This window comes from Silene latifolia, chromosome Y (assembly GCF_048544455.1).
Source record: "Silene latifolia isolate original U9 population chromosome Y, ASM4854445v1, whole genome shotgun sequence".
NCBI classification, from domain to species: Eukaryota; Viridiplantae; Streptophyta; class Magnoliopsida; order Caryophyllales; family Caryophyllaceae; genus Silene; species Silene latifolia.
Genome location: NC_133538.1, coordinates 354,762,167 through 354,783,798, shown reverse-complemented (window position 1 = coordinate 354,783,798; position 21,632 = coordinate 354,762,167). Strand labels below are relative to the sequence as shown.

General features: G+C 40.1%; 1 long non-coding RNA gene across 1 annotated transcript; it reads right to left on the bottom strand.

The window, feature by feature from the left end:
• Positions 1-17,069: 17,069 nt before the first annotated feature.
• LOC141626913 (uncharacterized) lies at positions 17,070-18,360 on the bottom strand. The gene is made up of 3 exons (XR_012536482.1): positions 18,257-18,360; positions 18,039-18,103; positions 17,070-17,332 (listed from the first exon to the last, which is right to left on the bottom strand). It is a non-coding gene; the product is annotated as an uncharacterized LOC141626913 (long non-coding RNA).
• Between the last annotated feature and the right edge of the window lie 3,272 nt (positions 18,361-21,632).

Below are 21,632 nucleotides of genomic sequence, written 5' to 3'. Positions count from 1 at the left end.
CAACCTTTCACCAGTGCGTCAAAATACCAACAGAGTGGGGAATAACAACCATCAAAGGTGAACAAAAGTCTGCCTAGGAATGTTATACTGAATCATTAAAACCTTCCAAGACAGGTAAGTCTCTCGCCTAGCAATTAAAGTACCCCTATCAGGAGCACTTATGTGGCAAAAACTCAAATGGAAACCGATCAGGTAATTTTAGACCCTGAGTATCTTGACAGGCATATACTAATAGGATCTGATGTCCCTGACAGTATCAGACCAGAACTAGTAAGTTTTCTTAAGAGGAAATCTTTATGTATTGCCTGGTCACACTTTGATATGACTGGTATAGATGCCAATATTATTACACACAAACTTAATATTGACACTTCATTTAAGCATGTGCAACAGAAAAGGAGGAAGTTTGCCCCTGAACGTAACTCTATCATCAATGAAGAGGTGGACAAACTTCTAGACATGGGAATGATCAGGGAAGTAATGTACCCTGAATGGCTAGCCAATGTGGTTGTGGTATAAAAGAAGAATGACAAATGGAGAGTTTGTGTAGACTACACAGACCTAAACAAAGCCTACCCAAAGGATCCATTCCTACTTCCTCATATTGATGCCATGGTAGATGCTACAGCAGAGCATGAGCTATTAACGTTTATGGATGCTTCAAGTGGATTCAACCAGATCAAGATGCACCCAGCTTACCAGGAAAACACTGCATTCATCACGGAAAGGGGCATATATTATTACACAGCAATGCCCTTTGGCCTGAATAATGCAGGGGCACCCTACCAACGCCTGGTCAACATGATGTTCAAAGATCAAATAGGTGACACAATGGAGGTCAACATTTATGACATGGTGGTTAAATCAAAGAAGGCTGAAGATTATGTAAAGGATTTAGAAGAACCCTTCAAGATCCTGGAAGAATTCAATATAAAGTTCATCCCTTCCAAATGCCACTTTGGAGTCTCTTCACGCAAATTCCATGGGTACATGTTGACAAAAAGAGGGATTGAAGTCAGCCCAGAACAGATAAAAGCCATCTTGGAATTAGAATCTCCCAAATTAGTTAAAGATATCCAAAGATTAACAGGTAGAGTTGTAGCCCTGAATAAATTCATATCCAGGTCATCTGAAAGATGAAAATCCTTCTATGACCTCCTCGTGAAGAACAAATCATTCAACTGGATGCCTGAACACGAAACAGCCTTCCAAGATTTAAAAACCTACCTGGCTAATCCTCCACTGCTGGCCAAACCTAACAAAGGAGAACCCCTGACGGTTTAATTATCAGTCACTGAAACAACAGTAAGATGAGTCCTGACCAAGGAGGTTGAAGGCCAACAACACCCTGTTTACAATGTAAGTAAAAGTCTCCTGGATGCAGAAACAAGGTATGGATTACTTGAAAAATATGTGCTTGCTTTAATTATATCTTGTACGAAACTTAGACCTTACTTTGAGAGTCACCCTATAATTGTCAGGATCAACCTGCCTATTAAATCTGTCCTAAGAAAACCTGAACTTTCAGGCAGAATGGCAAAATGGTCAGTATAACTAAGTACTTATGATATAACCTTTGAACCTAGGACAACCATTAAATCCAAGGCCTTAGCAGACTTCGTGGCTGAATTTAGTACCAGCCTAGAACCAGACCTTATAAAAGAGGTCAACCATGTAGACACCCAAAAACTAGGCCAGGAATGGACCCTACACGTAGATGGAGTAACAAACATGAGAGGAACTGGCCTAGGATTAGTACTAAAATCACCATAGGGAGATCTAATTTCTCAAGCTATTAGTTGTGAGTTCAAAGCAACAAACAATGAAGCTGAATATAAAGCCCTGATAGCTGGACTCAAGGTATGTATAGATCTTGGTGTGAAAAATCTCAAGGTAAAAACTGACTCCCTTTTAATTTCCAATCAAGTCAAATGAACACATGCTGCAAAGGATTCCAAAATGATTCTTTATTTAGACTACGTCAAAAACCTTTGCAAAAAGTTTAGTTCATTTGACATTGATCAAATACCAAGAGACCTAAACACTCAGGCTGATGCCATAGCCAGCCTGGGATCAAATTTCAGCCCTGCTGTATTTGATAAAATACCTATTGTTCACCTGTTAGAACCAACCATTGAAAAGCCTGACCAAACATGTCCTATCAATGAGGACACAAACTCTTGGACCAAACCATACTATGATTGGTTCTTACGGGGGACACTACCTAAAGACAGGCATGAAGTAAGGGCCCTTAGAATTAAAGCTTCCACCTATACTATTATAAATAACACATTGTTTAAAATGTCTCAGGTCAGACCTAATCTGCAATGCCTGGAACCTCATGAAGCTAAACAGGTTATTGAGGACATACATGATGGATATTGTGGAAATAACAAAGGTGGCAGGAGCTTGGCAACCAAAGTTCTAAGGACAGGCTACTTCTGGCCAACCCTTAGAGCTGATTGCATAGCTTACATCTCCAAGTGTGAAGCCTGCCAACTCCATTCTACATTCATCCATCAACCATCAGAGCTACTACACTCCATCTCAGCTCCCTGGCCATTTATAGAGTGGGGGAATGGACATTGTAGGCAAATTACCCCAAGCTCCTGAACAAAATGTTTTTATGATAGCCATGACCGACTACTTTTCAAAATGGATAGAGGCAAACTCATACAGATAAGTCAAAGAGAAGGATGTCATATCATTCATTAAATACAATATCATATGTAGGTATGTCATCCCCTCAGAAATAGTTTGTGACAATGGTACTCAGTTCGTGGGAAAGAGGACGATGGCTTTCTGTGCATAATGGAATATCAACCTGGTAACCTCCACACCAGGCTACCCAAAAGCCAATGGCCAGGCAGAATCCATCAACAAAGTAGTAATCAGCTGCCTGAAGAAAAAACTAAAGAGAAGAAACGGAAGATGGGCTGAAGAACTTCCTTTAGTCCTCTAGGCTGATAGGACCACACCCAAGACATCCACAGGCCAGATCCCTTACTCCCGGTCTATGGTGGTGAAGCAGTGATCCCAGCATAAATCCATGTACCAACCACGAGAAGTAGCCTGAACACTATAGAAGAAAACAGGCCACTACTACAAGATAGCCTGACCCTGGCTGAAGAATTAAGAGATGCAGCCAAGATCAGAAAAGCTTCCTACCAGCAAACAGTAGCCAGAAGCTACAATAAAAATGTAAACATCAGGGTATTCAAAGAAGGAGACATGGTCCTGCGGAAAGTTTTCCCAAATACCAAGGACAAAAATGCTGACAAGCTAGCTCCTACATGGGAAGGACCTTACCTAATTGATTCAATAGTATGACAGGGAGCCTACAAGCTACAAACCCTGGACGGAGAAATGATCCCCAGATCTGGGAACATTTCCCATCTAAAACTATTCCATGTATAAACCAAATATCCTATGATCCAAACCAGGTCAGGCCGTTTACGTTGTCTCTTGCGTGGTTAAAATTTTATATGAATAACCCCTAAATAAAATCATATGACCTTAACATGCTATGTTTTTTTGCTAATTGCCATCTTGCCTGAATATCTGCCTGCTTTGTTATTATTTAAAGTACAAATTCTACCATGTCTTCCTATTATATCCTTGCTATGTTGAATCCTGAAAACTTATTTTACGCTTTTTTCCATAATTTATCATTACACACAGGCTTAAACAAATGTTTAGGATTGAGGGCCACTCCACCCAACCTGAACAGCATTTCAGAAATGCTTCACAAAACTTGGCACCTGCCTGCCTCACCCAAAAAATACATACAAAAACTGAGCCCAGTACAAAAAATAAAAGACAACTATGATGGTGGAAAAGACCAGACCACTTGTCTTAAAGCCCTCCTGACAAGCTGAGGGCCATAAGCCCTCCTGACTGGCAACCACCCCTCTTACCCAGAAAAGCCCTCCTGATAGGCAAAAAGCCACGATCTCCTAAAGAGGATTGAGGGCCATAAGCCCTTATGACAGGCATTTCCCTAACAAAATACTTTGAACTACATTATTACAGGTACCAATTGCACAAACCAAGATATTCAAACGAACAAGAAAAACGACTTCAAATTGTATCAAGACAAAAAAGTCGCCCAGGGAACATCCCTCGTGGGTAGGACAAAAACCAGCATAAATCTAAAAATTGTTTGTCCAGGGAACATCCCTCCATGGATGGGCCAAAAAACAGCTAAACCAAAAAAACTAAGCTATTAACCTGCCTTGGAAGCAGTAGTAGAACTGATACCCTCATCAGTTGGCTCCTCATCCTCTTCATCATCCTCTTCATCATCAGGCTCACCACTTTTTTCCTTGGACGGCGTAGAATCAACCTCATCATCAGCATGTAAATTGCAGAGGTCAGGATAGGTGGCATTTAGGTCAGCCATCTTCTTCATCATCCTCATCAGCATGTAACTTGTAGAGGTCAGGATAGGTGGCATTTAGGTCAGCTATCTCCTTGGAAGCAGTAGTAGAACTGATAGCCTCATCAGTTGGCTCCTCATCCTCTTCATCATCCTCTTCATCATCAGGCTCACCACTTTTTTCCTTGGACGACGGAGAATCAACCTCATCATCAGCATATAACTTGCAGAGGTCAGCATAGGTAGCGTTTAGGTCAGCCATATCCTTATCAGGGTTCTAGTATGGCCTGACTTCAAAAGGCTCTTTCATGGCATCCACACAACCTTTGCCAAAGAAATACATGGCAGCATCCTTGTATCTACCTTGCACCAAATCCCTCCCAACAGTCAGCTCCTCATTCACCTTCAGCTGCTCCTGCATAGCCTGCATCTCATCCTTTAACTCTTCCTGAACGGTGTCAAGCTTGGCCTGAATAGATTTCACAGCATTCTGAGCAGAACCCAGCTTTGATGTCTCCACAACCAACCGTGCTTTCCCTGCCTCATTATCCTTCTTCAAAGACTCATTCTCCGCTTTGAGCACTTCCAAATCTGTTTTCAGGGACGCAACATCATTCTTCAGGCATTGCACCTCCCAGTCCAAAGTATCCTAGATACCATTTGAAGACTCCAACTGATAGGCACCCCTCAACATATCATTCACATTCTACAAAAAGACCACAAATCAGGCAAAACAAAACAAAACAAAAAACAGACAACCAAAATAAAACTAAAGAGAAAAATCATTACCTCTTACAGCATAGTAACCAGGTTAGCAGCATATTCCCTGGAACGATGTTGGAGTAGTGTCCTCCACAATAAGTGCGCTTACATAATAAATCTCGTAAAAGGAATATCAGGGATTTATTTATTTATTTGTCAACTGGTCATCGTTAATCGGTAATGATTGGCAGACTAGAGTTTGACATTGCTGTCGTGTGACGGCGGTGATCAGTTGATCCCTTTAGGTCACGCCTATAGGATGACGCCCAAATAGAATAAATTAATTATTTGTATGAGATACGAGATAATTAATTCCTTGTAATATTTGACTTTTTTAGTTAGTCACATAAATGTATTATTTGATGGCGGGTTACGAACTTGGGACAAGGAGATTTATTATTTAATTATGTGATGTTTAAATAATAAATGATTAGAATTTATTAATTAATAGTTAATTAATTAATTTTATACGATATGTGTATATGTTTTGAGGTGGAATTAATTAGCTATTTAATTTTACAAGAGGTTGTAAAATTAGCTAAGTGGGATAATATTGACACATTGTATGTTAATAAAATAGTCTTATGACCACTTAATAGTTAAGTAGTCATTGGTAGTTAATTTGTATTATTTAAGTGTTAAATAATAAAATTAATATTTAATTATGTAAGATAATTAAATATAAGACTTTAAGCATTTGTGGGGCAAATGTCGAAAATCGAAATGGACCCAAAATGGTCCATATGGACTGATTTTTTAGGGCATTACAAGTGTTCATTTGGTGGCATTTTCCACTCTTAATTGTCCCCCCTAAATTGCCTATAAATACCACCAAACTCCACCATTTTTTGTTGTTGAAAAAATTGGAAGAAAAATTGGTCTTTTCTTGTTGTTTTGGAAGGCTCACTTAGAGCTTTTAAAGACCATTTTTCTTCTTATTTTGTTCATCTTAAAACATTTAAAACACATATAAAATAAACTAATAATATTATCAAAGTAATAATATAATTAAAACATCAAAATACAAATAAACAAGGTTTACTACTACATATATCTAGTTAGTATTATAGTAGTATTTTGGGTTGATTCTTGGGTGGTTCCTTAGGAGGCCATCTATTTTGGCAGTTTGTTGTCTTGGAGGATCATCCATTTTCTTAGCTCAAGAACAACATCAAGGAAGGAGTCCTTGAGTTGTGCCCAAAACTTGCCTTATACAATGTATGAAGCTTTTGTCTTAAGATGGTTTAATACCATCTTTTATACTTTATTTGCCTGCATGTACATTTACACCATTTTAAATTAATTTGTAATTTTAATATCATAAGATAAGTATTAATATGGTCTAAATAACTAACAAACGATACATAGCAGCCAATGCCCGAGCAAACGACTCCTCAGCCTGATACTTATAGAAGGGATCATCAACCAAGAAATAATGAGCCTGGATCTGTTCCATGGCAAATTGAACCTCATCAAGCCTGGCCCTAACCCCCCTAACCTCATCCACTCCCTCTGAAGTCTCATCCGGCCTCTTCCTCTTATCAGCACGACTAGGCTCATCAACCACAACATTTAGGGGAGACACCAATTGAGTTTGTTGGGTAGGTGTCCGGACCTGCAAAGTGCTATCACTCCCTGTAGCCTCACTACTCCGTGATTTCTCCCCTTTGATCTGGGAAATGCCTGCCTTCACTAAAGACAATCCAAAACTAGCAATCCTGGCAGAAGCTCTAGTAGTTACACGACGAGACCATATATTAGTAATATTAACATGTGTTCAGACAAAACAATTCACAAAGAAAAGACAACAAACTTACTGCCTGGCGAATAAGCCCCTGAAGCTTTGGCACCCTTAACAGCCTTATAGGTGCTTAACTTAGCCTTCTTAAAAAGAGGCATAGGTGCGTGCCCAAGACAAGCAGGCCACAACCTCTCTTTATCAGGCAAGGTCATGAAAGCAGCAATCCGGTCAGCCGATCCCTCAGCATCAGGATTATTAGCCCAATCGGCCACTACAAAGACAACTCAAGTAAGCCTATTTTCAAAAATTAATGTACAAATTATTCTAATAAAAATGAATACAGGAAAAAGAATTTACCTCCCTCAACAGCAGGATAGCTGAGATAATCTAAGTCAGGGGCAATGGAATATGCCCTGATAAACATATAGGTCTGTGCCCAACCCTTGTCATCACCTGAATCAAAATTGGTAATCAGATGAGCCATCTTTGACCTGACTCGAACATTGAAACGCCCAGTAGAATTGCTCTTCAAATGGTAAACGTTCTTGAAATCTTCAAAAGTAATCACCAACTTATGCTTGGCACATAAATGTTCAACATTATGAACAATTTTCCAAACCATTGGCATGAGTTGGAAAGAGGGAACCTTGAAGGCCCTCAGAACTTCAGGCATGAACGAAGGAAGTGGGAGCTGACAGCCTCCTTTGAACACCCACTCAAAAATACAAAACCAACCAGGACTAAAACAATTAGCCTTGACTGGACCGCATTTAGGAACCCAAACTTCAGCCTCAGCAGGGAGAAGACCCTTACCTTTCAAATAATTCTCAAAAGAAGGCTTCAATTGTTTAGCCTCGGGAAAAGTAGACAAAAACTTCACAGGGGCAAAAGTGACTCCCATGTGTGTCATGGACAGAATTTCTGGAGGAGCAAGAACCTCCACAACTTCATCTTCAGGAATAATTTCAGGAAAGTCAACTACCATAGGAGCCTGTTCAACTCCAGCAGGAGACTTGGACGCAACATTTTTTCTTCTTCCACCGGCCATCTTTTATGATTGGAAATTAAGATTGAATTTTTTACAGAAAAGGTTATATCACAAAAAAGATTTTGGAAGAGAAAGAAATCTTAGAATATTGAAGAATGGAATGTGAAAGAAAACGGTGCAAGAGTTTTTATAGCCGCAAAAACACAACGGATAGCATAAGTGGACAAACCTAATCATGACTCTCCTAGGGTTTGATGAACCTACCTCATTTATGAGGACTAGCCATTATAGAAGTTGAAAGGAACTCAAATTCTTTTCCGGTAAAACATTCCAATACATTTTTTTCCTGACCCAAACTTTATCTCCTTATCCCTGGCTAGATCCAATGGAAATAAGAAGATAAGGGGCAATTGTTGGGCCCAGAATTATCCTGCCTGATCAGATATAAATCAGGCAATTTCCAAGGCAAAAGCCTGAATGAAAGACATCCTACACAAAGCACCAGAACGCCTGAGCAGGCACCAACCAGGAGTGAAAAACAAGCCAGGCATTTATTAAGCCAGGCCTGAGAAGATATCTCACCAAGCCATGTGATAAAGCTTATCCTGAAGGCGTCAGGCAACAACTGAAGCACGACTAGAACCTAGGAAAATAGTTCCTACATTCAAGGAAGACCTATTCAACATTTCACACAAATAGCATGGAATATTTGACTAAGCAGAAATAACGGCAAGAAGATTATAGAAGTCAACCAACCATCCCTGGATAAATAGGGCACGAGTCCTATTAATCAGGAAACCCTAAACCACCCTAATGGAACCGTTGCAAGGCTACTATAAACAGAATAGAAGAAGAAAAGAAGAGGATCACTTGCTCACTCACTTACCCACTCTTACTTTACTCTCATACTTGTATTCAACACAATATTTAACATTATTATTAAGCAGCCGTTCTTTATCTTTCGCCAGACTTACATATTCCCTGTCAGTGCAACTAAAATAATAGTAATAATCCCTCCTGGCTTGGTGCCCATGGTTTTTTCCCAGGGTTTTTCCATGTATAAATCTTTGTGTCATACCCTTGCATTTATTCTTTTACTCTTTTTGTCATATTAGTCAGGCTATTTGTTTTGAGTTAGATTACCCTGCAAATTCTTCCCTGGCAGGACATTATCTCCTTGAGAATTCCTGCTAAAACATGATGGTACCCCGATCGCATGTGAATCTTAGAAAACACACTAGCTACACTCAGTTGGTCAAATAAGTCATCTATGCGAGGTAAAGGATATCTAATTTTCATAGTCACATTATTTAGCTCCCTGTAGTCAATGCACAACCTCATACTTCCATCCTTCTTCTTTAAAAATAAGACAGCTGCTCCCCAAGGTGATTCACTCGGTGATGCGTATGGCGGGACGATTAATAAACGACTTGATGCAAATATCGGCTCCATGAAAGAGGTTGTGCTCAATTTAGAGGACCAAGCAAAACCACGCCCAAGTAATGCATATTCGCACACAAAAATTGGATGGGCTCAAATAAAAGAAAGGAAATATGTGCGATTAAAGCTCAAGACCCGCGAGAACCTTGATGCCGTGTGGAAACAAGAGAAATGCCGCGTGGGAACAATTGGAGGAGCCGAAATGTGGCGGCACCAGGGGGGAAGAATTCAAATTTTATATTTGTGCATTTTCAACCTAGTTTGAATAAAAGTTGACAAAAAGGTCTAGGTTGTAAGTTCTATGTATTCATTCATCCCAGAACTTACAAACTAGCATTAAATGCTTGCTTGCAGGCCAAGACTTTTGTCCTATATAAAGGATCTAGCCTCCTCATTTGTAATCCATCAAAGAATTAAGAAAAACCTTTTAGAGTGAGAAACTTGTGTTTCAATCTTTTCAAAGAGTCGATGCTTTCGAGTCTTGCCTTGAACTAAGGACGCGCTCCGCAGTTTAAGTTGAATTACTTGACGCGTTTTCGAGTAATTCCCCATTGTTATCGATGTAGGTCTAGTGATAGCAAATATCCCATTGGTTCGATCTCTTCACAAGAAATCGAAGCAAATATCGTTTTATTCTTGCACAACATAAACACAAATACCAAACAAAAAGACTTCCGCTTCGCCCATAGCACGCCAAGTGACACGAACTGGTCAGGTTGCACATAGTGCATTCGGATCTTTCGCCTCACTTGATTTCACAATTAAATCTTCCGCTCCGTATACGCTCCAAGTGGTATCAGAGCTTCGGCTCTTGATCACCCCAAAAAAATCAAGACGGTCTTAAGGAGGTCCCAATCAATTAGTAGTTGAATATCCAACACGATTGGTATTCAAAGGTTAAACTCAGCGAGGTAGTTGAGGTTTAATCGAATGGATCTTGAAGGCACGGATTGAACAAAAAACAAAAAAAAACACATAAAAATCACTGTTCATGGTACTGTTCACCATCGAAAAAAAAAGAAAAAGAAAAAGGGGGAATTTCGAAACTTCAAACCACAAACATCAAAAATGAATTTCGACGATCCCAACTTTCTTAAGAGTCTCCAAAAGGCCTTAAAGAATTTGCAAGAAGCCGATTCCAAATGGCAGCCTAGACGAGAACGAGTCATTGACGAGTTCAACGTAAGTGAACTACCCGAGTTCACAGGAGTCACGGATCCCGAGGCTTATCTCGAATGGGAACGGAAAATCGAACGAATGTTTGATTTCAAAGTTCTGGATGACGCGAAATGCTACAAGTACGCTATTCGAAGACTTAGTGGAGGGGCTTCACTATGGTACGAGAGTTTGAAAGCAAGGCGTGCTCGCGCTGGAAAAAGGAAATTATCATCTTGGGATTGTCTTAAACGCAAGTTGCGTAAGAAATATGTTCCAGCAACTTATACGCTTACGACTTATCGTAAGATCACCAATCTCAAACAAGGGAGTACGACGAATAGTGTTGGCGAACCCAAGTCGGCTGCCACCCCTAGTTCCACGGCAAGAACGCCCGATTCTAAGGAAACAAGTCTCTCCAAAGTACGATGTCTAAAGTGTCCGGGGTTTGGGCACTATCAAAGCACGTGTCCAAATGAACGATTGATTACCTCGAGAGACGTTGTTGCTTGTCGGGATGAGTTGTTTGATGAGGAGGAACGATTGGGTGATGTGTTCAATCTCGAAGAAAGAGAAAAGGGCGAGATTATGGAGCCATTGAGTGATGATCATCAAATTAAAGATGTGATCGAAGATGACATATTTTCCAACTTGTATGAACCTCATACAAGAGGTACTTCTTTATTTGATCCAAATCTACCAATTTTTTTTGATGAAGAATTGGAAGAAGTTTATGATGAAACTCATATGGAAGAAGGTGATCATAGAAGTTATGACGATGCGACTCAGGATAATCCTAATCTTGTGCCAATCTCGGATGAGGAATTCAAGGATGTTTTCTCCGAGGAACTACCCGCTGGTTTACCACCTATTCGAGGGATAGAACACCAAATCGATCTTCTACCCAGAGCCCCTTTACCAAACAAAGCCGCCTATAGATGAAATCCAATGGAGACAAAGGAATTGCAAATCGAGGAATTGCTGGAACGAGGTTATGTGCACGAGAGCATAAGTCCATGTGTTGTCCCTACTCTAATTGCTCCAGAGAAGGATGGGACGTGGCGAATGTGCGTTGATAGTCGAACCATGAACAATATAACTATCAAGTATCGTTTTCCTACCCCAAGGCTTGACGACATGCTTGATGAGTTACATGGATCCAAGTCCTTTTCTAAAATCGACTTGAGGAGTGGTTATCACCAAATGCGAATGAGAGAAAGGGGTAAGTGGAAAACCGCGTTCAAAACGAGACATGGGTTATACGAGTGGACCGTCATGCCATTCGGATTAACCAATGCTCCGAGTACTTTTATGCGACTCATGAACGTGGTACTCAAACCTTTCTTGAACAAATTTTTTGTCGTCTACTTGGATGACATTTTGACCTACAACCGGAGCAAGGATGATCATTTCAAACACTTTCGCGAGGTTTTCAATACGCCCCGAGAGCAACAACTCTATGGAAAAAAGGAGAAGTGTTCATTCTTGGTCGAGAGCGTTAACCTTCTTGGATACAGGGTTTCAAAAGACGGAGTTTCGGTCGATCAATCTAAAATTGAAGCAATCAAGTCATGGCCTACTCCTAAAACCATCACGGAGGTCCAATCATTTCATGGACTCGCCTCATTCTACCGGAGGTTCATTCGGAACTTTTTTACCATTACTAGTCCTATCACCGAGGGTACGAATAAGGGAACCTTCGTATGGACCACAGCCGCTCAAAAGAAGTTCGAAACCATTATTCAAAAACTTTACGAGGCACCGTTATGGGCACTCTCGGATTTCACTCAACCATTTGAGGTGGAATGTGATGCAAGCGGTGTTGGAATTGGAGCCGTAATAATACAAGGAAAGCGGCTCATCGCTTATTTCTCCGAGAAATTGAATGGAGCCAGGCTCAATTACTCGACGTACGACAACGAATTTTATGCTATCATGAGAGCCCTTCAACATTGGAGTCACTACCTTTGGCCGAGTCATTTCATCTTGCACTCGGACCACGAATCACTGAAGCACATCAATGGACAACAAAAGTTAAGCCCACGGCATGCCAAGTGGATGGAGTTCCTACAATCCTTTCACTTTTCATCAAAGTATAAACGTGGCAAGAGTAATGTGGTGGCCGATGCTCTCTCACGACGGTACTCATTATTGAACGTGCTCGATGTCCGATTACTTGGATTTGAGGCATTGAAGGATTACTACGAGCACGATTCCGACTTTGGAGAAACCTTCGAGATTTGCAAGTCCGGAACTCATGATGAGTTCATTATTCCAGATGGTTTCCTTTTCAAAGGTAATAGACTTTATGTTCCAAAACTTCCAACTCGGGAACTCCTTATTCGAGAAGCCCATGAAGGTGGACTTGGAGGACATTTCGGGGTAAAAAAAACTGTAGATATTCTCAAAGAACATTTTCATTGGCCCCAACTGCAAAGAGACGTGCAGGATGTGATACAAAGGTGGGAACCATATCAAGTCAAAGAACCGTATCAATCACCAATTGACAAATACATTGATGAGAAGCTACATGGTGGGAACTCTAATTTCTTATTGAGGTCAATTTTCATGGAAGCTCATGATGATCTTGTTGTTTCAAGCAACCACTATTTGGATGTTGGTAGAATTGTGCATGAAAGGTGGTGGGAAGGAAATCACAAGAAAGTAAAGTGCAAGCAAACATGGCACAAAATGGTTTTGACTTACAATGATCATTACAATTTCAAATCACTGGAGATGGATAAACATGAAGACTACATTGAAGATGATGAGCTGAAGAAGGGATCAACGGGGTGCGCAAATTGCTTCATGTTCTTAATCAAGTTTGAATCTAACTTCCAGATTTGTTTTGATCCCGGCAGCATCAAACATTATTTGACTATGTGCTCGGGTTTGTTTGGGTTTATAATATTCATCTTTGATCCCGGCATACTAAGGCAAAGAATTGAGGACAATTCTTTTTTAAGGGAGTGAATTTGATGCGTATGGCGGGACGATTAATAAACGACCTGATGCAAATATCCACTCCATGAAAGAAGTTGTGCTCAATTTAGAGGACCAAGCAAAACCACGCCCAAGTAATGCATATTCGCACACAAAAATTGGATGGGCTCAAATAAAAGAAAGGAAATATGTGCGATTAAAGCTCAAGACCCGCGAGAATCTTGATGCCGTGTGGGAACAAGAGAAATGCCGTGTGGGAACAATTGGAGGAGCCGAAATGTGGCGGCACCAGGGGGGAAGAATCCAAATTTTATATTTTTGCATTTTCAACCTAGTTTGAATAAAAGTTGACAAAAAGGTCTAGGTTGTAAGTTCTATGTATTCATTCATCCTAGAACATACAAACTAGCATTAAATGCTTGCTTGAAGGCCAAGGCTTTTGTCCTATATAAAGGACCTAGCCTCCTCATTTGTAATCCATCAAAGAATTAAGAAAACCTTTTAGAGAGAGAAACTTGTGTTTCAATCTTTTCAAAGAGTCGATGCTTTCGAGTCTTGCCTTGAACTAAGGACGCGCTCCGCAGTTTAAGTTGAATTACTTGACGCGTTTTCGAGTAATTCCCCATTGTTATTGCTATAGGTCTAGTGATAGCAAATTTCCCATTGGTTCGATCTCTTCACAAGAAATCGAAGCAAAGATCCTTTTATTCTTGCACAACATAAACACAAAAACCAAACAAAAAGACTTCCGCTTTGCCCATATCACGCCAAGTGACACGAACTGGTTGGGTTGCACCTAGTGCATTCGGATCTTTCGCCTCACTTGATTTCACAATTAAATCTTCCGCTCCGTATACGCTCCACTCGGTCTCCCATAGCCTTTCTCTAGCGACTCCTCTAACTGCTTCTTTAATTCCTCCATCTCCTTAGGTGCCATTCTATAGGGTGGTTTCGAAATTGGTCATGTCCCAGGTTTCAAATCAATACTGAAGTCTATCTCTCTCTTAGGTGGTAACCCAGGAATTTCCTCAGGGAAAACATCAAAAAACTCATACACCACTCGAATTTCCTCCCTCTTGGGTTCGGCCATCCTCATGTCTTGCACATGACACATATACATTTGATATCCCTTGCGTAGGTAATACTTTACAGTTACATCATTTATAAATTTCACCTTTGGTTTGATTATAAAACACCTATAAGACACCCTCACCCCTTTAGGTCCCCTCAAATATATTTTTCGTTGGTAACAATCCATAAAAGCTCTCTTTTTCATCAACCAATCCATCCCTAGAATAAGTTCAAAACCTCATACAGGAAACTCAATCAAATCTACAGAAAATACCACCTCACCAATCTTAATTTTAACATATTTATACATTCTAGTACATCTTATGGACTCTCTAGAAGGTATCCCCACTTTATCATTTATAGGAATTGGGTCATTTAGCTCTACGTACTTGGCATGCTCACAAGATACAAACGAATGAGTTGTCCCTGAATCAAATAATACAAAAGAAGGTTTAAGATTCACAGGAAAGGTACCCGAAATAATGTGAGTGTCATTCTTAGCCACTTCTTTCTCAACCATAAATAATCTCCCAGCTGACTTCTAACCCGCACTTTGGATGGTTGTGGTCGAGTGGTTCCCGGCCTTGACTCCACTTACCTGATTACCATTCCCCGCATTCTCCCTATGGTTTATGCCATTCCTATAATTGTTGCTTCCTTGATTGGTGAACTGATTGAAATTGATGTTGCCATTATAGTTACTTCTCTGATTATTCCATTGTCCATAATTGCTCCTATAGCTAGATTGAGGAGTCCTGAAACCGCCATTTCCATTGTTATTGCTATTATAGTTATATCTTCCTCCCGATCTGCACTCAGCTCACATATGCCCGAACATCCCATAACCAAAGCATTGGCGTTTCGGGATGAAGCCTTGGCGGCGGCCTCCACTGACCCCACGTCCGAAGCTCCCACCGCCACTACCTCCATATCCTCCTTGCTGAAACTGCTATTGATTATTATTCGACCTCTTATTCCCATTGGCATTCTCCACATTTTCATTCTTCCTCTTTTTACCCTTCTCTTTCCCATCCTCCTTTAACATCTCAACTAATCTTTCTACATAGCCTGCTCTTTAGTACACATCATCCTCATTAGTTGGTATTCCCGCTATAAGCTTCTGTTTGATCTCTATTAACAACCCCTTTCAAATCTTACTGCCATCATCTCATCCCCACAGTTTAAATCAGATACATACTCAGACAATCCCATAAACTTGTTATGGTACTCCTCCACGGTCATGCCTTCTGTCACTTTAAAAGTATCAAACTCCGATCTCATCTTGCTCTGGATGTGCTGAGGTACAAAGATGTTCCTTAGCGTCTCCTTGAAGTTACTTCATGGAATGTACGGTTCGTCGCTCAGTCTATAAGCTTACTTCAAGTCTTCTTTGTTCCTTTCCCACCATATTCGAACCTTTCCCCTCAAATAGTATGCAGCTTGATCCACCCGTAGCTCCTCAGGATAGTTCATCAGCGCTAATAGACTGCTAAAGTCCCAACACCAATCTCCCAGCAAAGAAGGCACTCCTAGTCAATCATACTTTGTTGGATTATGACGAGCGATGATAACACTCATCTTTGCCGCATCAACCATAGCCCCATTGGCCTTGTTTGCTTCCTTCAACGCAGCAGACATGTTGGCATTTGTATTTATCAGCTTATCAATATCCTCTTGAGTCATGGTTGTTGGAATAGATTTCTTTGCAGGCATTTTGTAAAATTTCTATAAGCATATAAGACAAAAGGATAAGCATGTACTTATTAGAACAAACTTAAATATTTTATATTTTAAAACGGTAAGAATTAATCCTGCATCGACAATAAACTACTCAGTCGGGTTTACTCCACCCCAATTGAGGTAAGTAGTCACGATAAAGGGGCGAAACTTCTACCCTCTCCTACCATCAATCATTCTATAATTCATATTATCGTAGTCTAATCTCCCTACTTGGCTTAGGAGCACAAATTCTGCATGTATTCCATAACACATTACACACAAGAATTCACAATTTCATATTGCATATTAGTATGTCAATAACATTAAACATGTATTAACCACAACCACACATGTTATCATGCACAATGCAATATGATTCTGTCTTATAATTGTCATATTTCGTGGATACTGGCATTGGGCATTTTAAATTTCACCTGCTTAAACCTCACGGCTCAACACCCTTTTGGGGTACTTACCTTCCAACCATTATGGCCTAACTCCATCACAATTATACTTGCATTTCCATAAGTTACATAATTTATCGCATCAAAAATACCCAAATGAAACACATAAGAAATCATCCACTCTATCTACCCTCACTCCTTTACACTCACCGAGGTGTCCGGTTCAAAACTAAAAGGGCCATAACCCATATTAAAGACGTCTCCCTAACTCGAGCTAAGAGGGCTCCTAATAGTTTCTACCTGGTGTTCATTTTATTTAGACACATCCTAGGTTCCTTTAATTCATTTGTTTTATGCGCTAGGACCGTCGCTCTAATACCACATTATAACACCCCCACTTATCCAAGAGCCTTAGGCTAGACATCTCAGATAAAAGATGGTGTTACCATCTTAGTTGCCAGAGGTAAATTGTACGGAATCTACGAATCAACGGTACTTTAATTAGAAAGGTAAACAGTGAAATAATTTGTCCAATATGGACTTACAACACACGGCCTAAACACGACCAAACCAATCTAAATTGCTAATTATGTTTAAATTACAATCCGATAAGTTTAAGTGATAACTAATGAGTAAAGTTCAGCTACTAATGACAAATAAAAGTGATGACTCGAGTCCCATCTCACACGTCCCAGTGAAGCAACAACCAGCAACTCATACCTGCTCATCAACTGTTCCCATGAAGGAAACAGAGATTTAAGACACAATTAAACACACAAGTCAACCAATGATTCAAATCAAATAAACGGTACTAACATGTGAAGACACTAACATATGCAAATGAAATAGTATACAATTAAAAGTGAATAAAGAAGGAACCAAGTGCTAAGGCTCTTGGCCTAAGCACACGTACACGACCAACATGCTCAACCACAGCTTAGATCGCCTCATTTCACAAGTGGGTTTGCCACGCCAGGTCCAAGGCCCACTCCAAACACCATGCCCTGCCTGTCCTATCTAAACTAAGGTCAACGGCTCTTCCACATCCCCATGCCTGGCCTATACATATCACAACCAATATCACAACCTTGTTGCCAAAAAAGAATAGAAACCAATTCTTATACAATTTAACCAATATGATAAAATAAATGCTAAGTACTTAATTGCCAACAATGCCATGTTCGTTTTAGTGCATTATATTAACATGCCAATGCCAGATGCAATAAGATCAAATACTAACCAATATACGATCATGCCAACAAAGTAATAACAACCAATGAAATAGTTACCAACAACCCAAAATCACGGGCAAAGGCCAATGTACTAGCTTATAAACACAATTCCTCATGCAAAGATTCAGCGATACCAATTACGTCAATTAAAGACAATTAAGCACATAAGAGAACCCCGCAAGTAAGTGTCGAGTAGCTAGCCTACCTTTTTGAAACTCTAAGCTGTGCAATCCAAGCAAACTTCAAAAGCTTCTTCAAAGAAACCGTCACCTAATTAAAAAAATAACACAAAATAATTACTAACTAGTTTAAGTATAATTTGGTCTGGAACAAAGGGACAATTCCGAAGCATGGATTTTTATCATGGATTTATCACCATAAGAATATGAATACCAATGATAAATTATACAATTTGGGGATTACTTCAGAGATTACTTGTTGCATTTGCAGAGACAAAGACGAGACTATTGAACACTTGTTCTTCGAATGCCGATATAGCCGTGAACTCATCTCACATATGGGGAATTGGATTGGAGTTGCTCTACCATATCACGACATTCTCGAGTGGCAACTGAGACGGAGGGGTTCCAAAATACAACAAGATCTAGTAAATACAACTATGAGTACATGTATTTACCACGTTTGGCGGCAGCGGAATCAGAGTAGATTTGAGCTACAGCTTCAACGGCCTCGGAAATTAGCAAGTACTATTATTGGGGAGCTAAAACATCGATTCAAGGAAATTAACACTAGCAAGGTGGATGATAGAGATAAATCTTGGTTTATTAGGCTAATTGAAGAAGGAAGCTAAGATGATGTGGTGATTGATGAAGAGGAGATCTAGTTTTGATGATGCCCAGGAGTCGTTTGTTGAGAAGAAGAAGATAGGGTTGCCTTATCTAATTCAATCTATTTTTGATTAGGATGTCGGAGGCCTAGGTTGCACCAAAACGGACACGGACACGGACACGGACACGACACGGACACGTGATACGGCATCCCATGAAATTTAGGACACGGGACACGCTATTTAAATTTAATAAAAAAATATATTTTATGGTTATAAATAACGTATGTCTTTATTTTTGTATGTATTTGATACTAAATTTAGGTAATTAAAGGTAAAATTTGACCTTTAACTATAACTATTTTTCATTTCCCACCCAAATCAATCTTCTAATCAATCTCTTTTGACAATTTATTCCTCGTCTAAACTATAACATATTTAGGCATGTGTCCAACGAGTGTCGGGTGTCCGGGTGTCGGACACGGTGTCGGACACGGGATGGCTAGTTAGGAGGAGTGTCCGTGCTACCTAGTCGGAGGCTTAGCAGGCCCTTTTTCTTTTCTATTGTCTTGTATAGGTTCGAGCCCGATCTCATTGCGTACTCAATTTTTTTTTGTCTCGATATCTATGTATGGTGAACTTTTCCTTTTGATATAATATCTTACAAATTATCAAAAAAAAAAACTAGTTTAAGTATAAAACGGTATTAAATTACTCAATTAACCCGACACCATACCCGGGTCACGACCAACATCCACCACCCATACCACCGCCTGGTAAGTCTCCCTTCCATCACGGTGCCAACAACCCCGACACACCACCAACACTCCCCCCATACACGGCTACTCGTTCCCTAATCAACACCCTCAACACATAACCTAACTCTAACACCAACACAGAAACCGAAACCTTAACACACTCCCTCGGCAATAGCACCGGCAGCACCACCCTTAACCGGCACCGAGTCAACAACCCAGCCCTGTGAACCACGCCTAACTGTGGTCCTTAGTTCCAACAGTTTGCCCTAACACACGATACAAAAACACACACACACACACACATTCCAAACCACAACCACAAAACCTTTTGTTAAAACACCATGGTCAGGTCAACGGTCTTCGTCACGGCTACCTACGGTGGGATCACGGTGAGTCAAAGATAGCTCAAGCATAATATGTAAACAATTGATGTTATGTTTAGTTACTTACCGCAATTAGGATTTAGAGCGAGGTGAAACCGTCTTAAAATTCCGTCTGAAGTTGTCTCTCAAATCTAGTCTTAAATCTCCCTTTTATCTCTCTTACTATGTGAGTTGTGTTTTTGTGAAATAAAGGTCTAGGTGATATGTGAGGTAGGTATATATACTACTCATCTAGATCTAAGGAAGTTTCTAGGTAGCTTCCTAATATTATTAAACTAATAAAATATGAGACCAATTCCTTTCCCATGTATATTCCTCCAACCCGTCCAACCTCCTCCCTTCTTCTTCTTCTTCTTCTTCTTCTTCTTCTTCTTTTTTTATTCTTTTTCTTATTCTTGTTACCATATAATTATCATAAAATATAAAGGCACTCATCTTATCAAATATATAAAATGCCTTATTATATAGATAAAATGTCTTATGCAATATTGGGTATTACACATGTTCAAGTGCTCAGCCATGCACTCTCGAAGGTGCAAAAGACGACTTCTGTCAAAAGTAAACTGAATGACGGAAGGTAGCTGCTGTTTTGACAGGTTTTTTACTGATCTAGAGCGTCCTGCCAGGGATTTATATGTAGGGTGATCTAACTCGAATAACTCGCCTGATTGGTATAATTAAGTGTAAAACGAATTATTAAACAATGACACAAAGATATTTATACGTGGAAAAACCCTGGGAATAAGGGAAAAAACCATGGGCACCAAGCCAGGAGTGATTGTTACTATGGTTTTAGATAGCCTGACAGAGTATTGTTATATCAGGCGTGACAGGCGAATATATAGCTTAAGAATACAAAGAATATAAGTAAAAGTGAGGGTCTATCTGATGATCTTTCTCATCTTCTCTTCTTTTCTATTTATAGGTGATTTCTTCCTTCCTCTTAGGCCGTTTAGGTTTTCCTGGTAAATAGGGAATGTGCCCTATTTACCCGGAGGTGGTTGCCTCTCTCTTAGCCGTTGTTTTGACTGCTTCTTTTATCATAGCTTTCTGGAATTGGTCTTCCTTTTTTGTAGGGAACATATATCAACTGCCCATTTGTCACCTGCAGTGGCCTGGTGCTTCTCCTTTTTAGGCTGCTGGTTATCTTTCGCCTGTCTTTTATCAACTCCTGCTTGGTGCCTGTCCGTGTTGAAGTAATGCCTGATTTTAGATATCTTTTGTCTGGAAGTTGTCCTTGGCTGTTGCCTGGCCTATATCAGGTCAGGCAGGATAATTTAGGGCCCAACAATTGCCCCTTATCTGCTTATTCCTTTATTGGGTCTGGCCAGGAATGAGGAGATAAAAATTTGGGCCAGGCAAGTGATTTGTGCAGGGACTTTCTATCGGATTTAGAATTGGTGTTTGGTTCAACTTCTTGTAACGGTTATTTGTCATTAATAGGGTAGGTTCACAAAACCCTAGGAGAGTCATGATTAGTCTCTACCACTTGCTTTTCTAGCCGTTTAGGATTTGCGGTTATAAATAGCCTTCCTTTGCCGTGATTGTTTCCATATCTCAATCTCCAAATTTCTTCTTTCCCTTTCTAAAAATTCTCTCTTTGAAAAATTCATCTTCCAGAAAAAATAATATATGGCTGGTGGCAGGAGAAAGACAGCAGCTTCAAAAGCTCCTGCTGAGGCTGAAAAAGTTCCTGTTGAAGTTGAAATGGTTTCTGCTGAGGTTGAGGGGGTCCCTGATATCATCCCTGAGGATGATGTGGTGGAGGTTGTTGCTCCTCCAGAGATTCTGTCTATGTCTTATAAGGGGGTTGAATATTCTCCTAATAAGGCTTTGGCGGTTTCTTTTCATGAGGCCAATCAACTGAAACC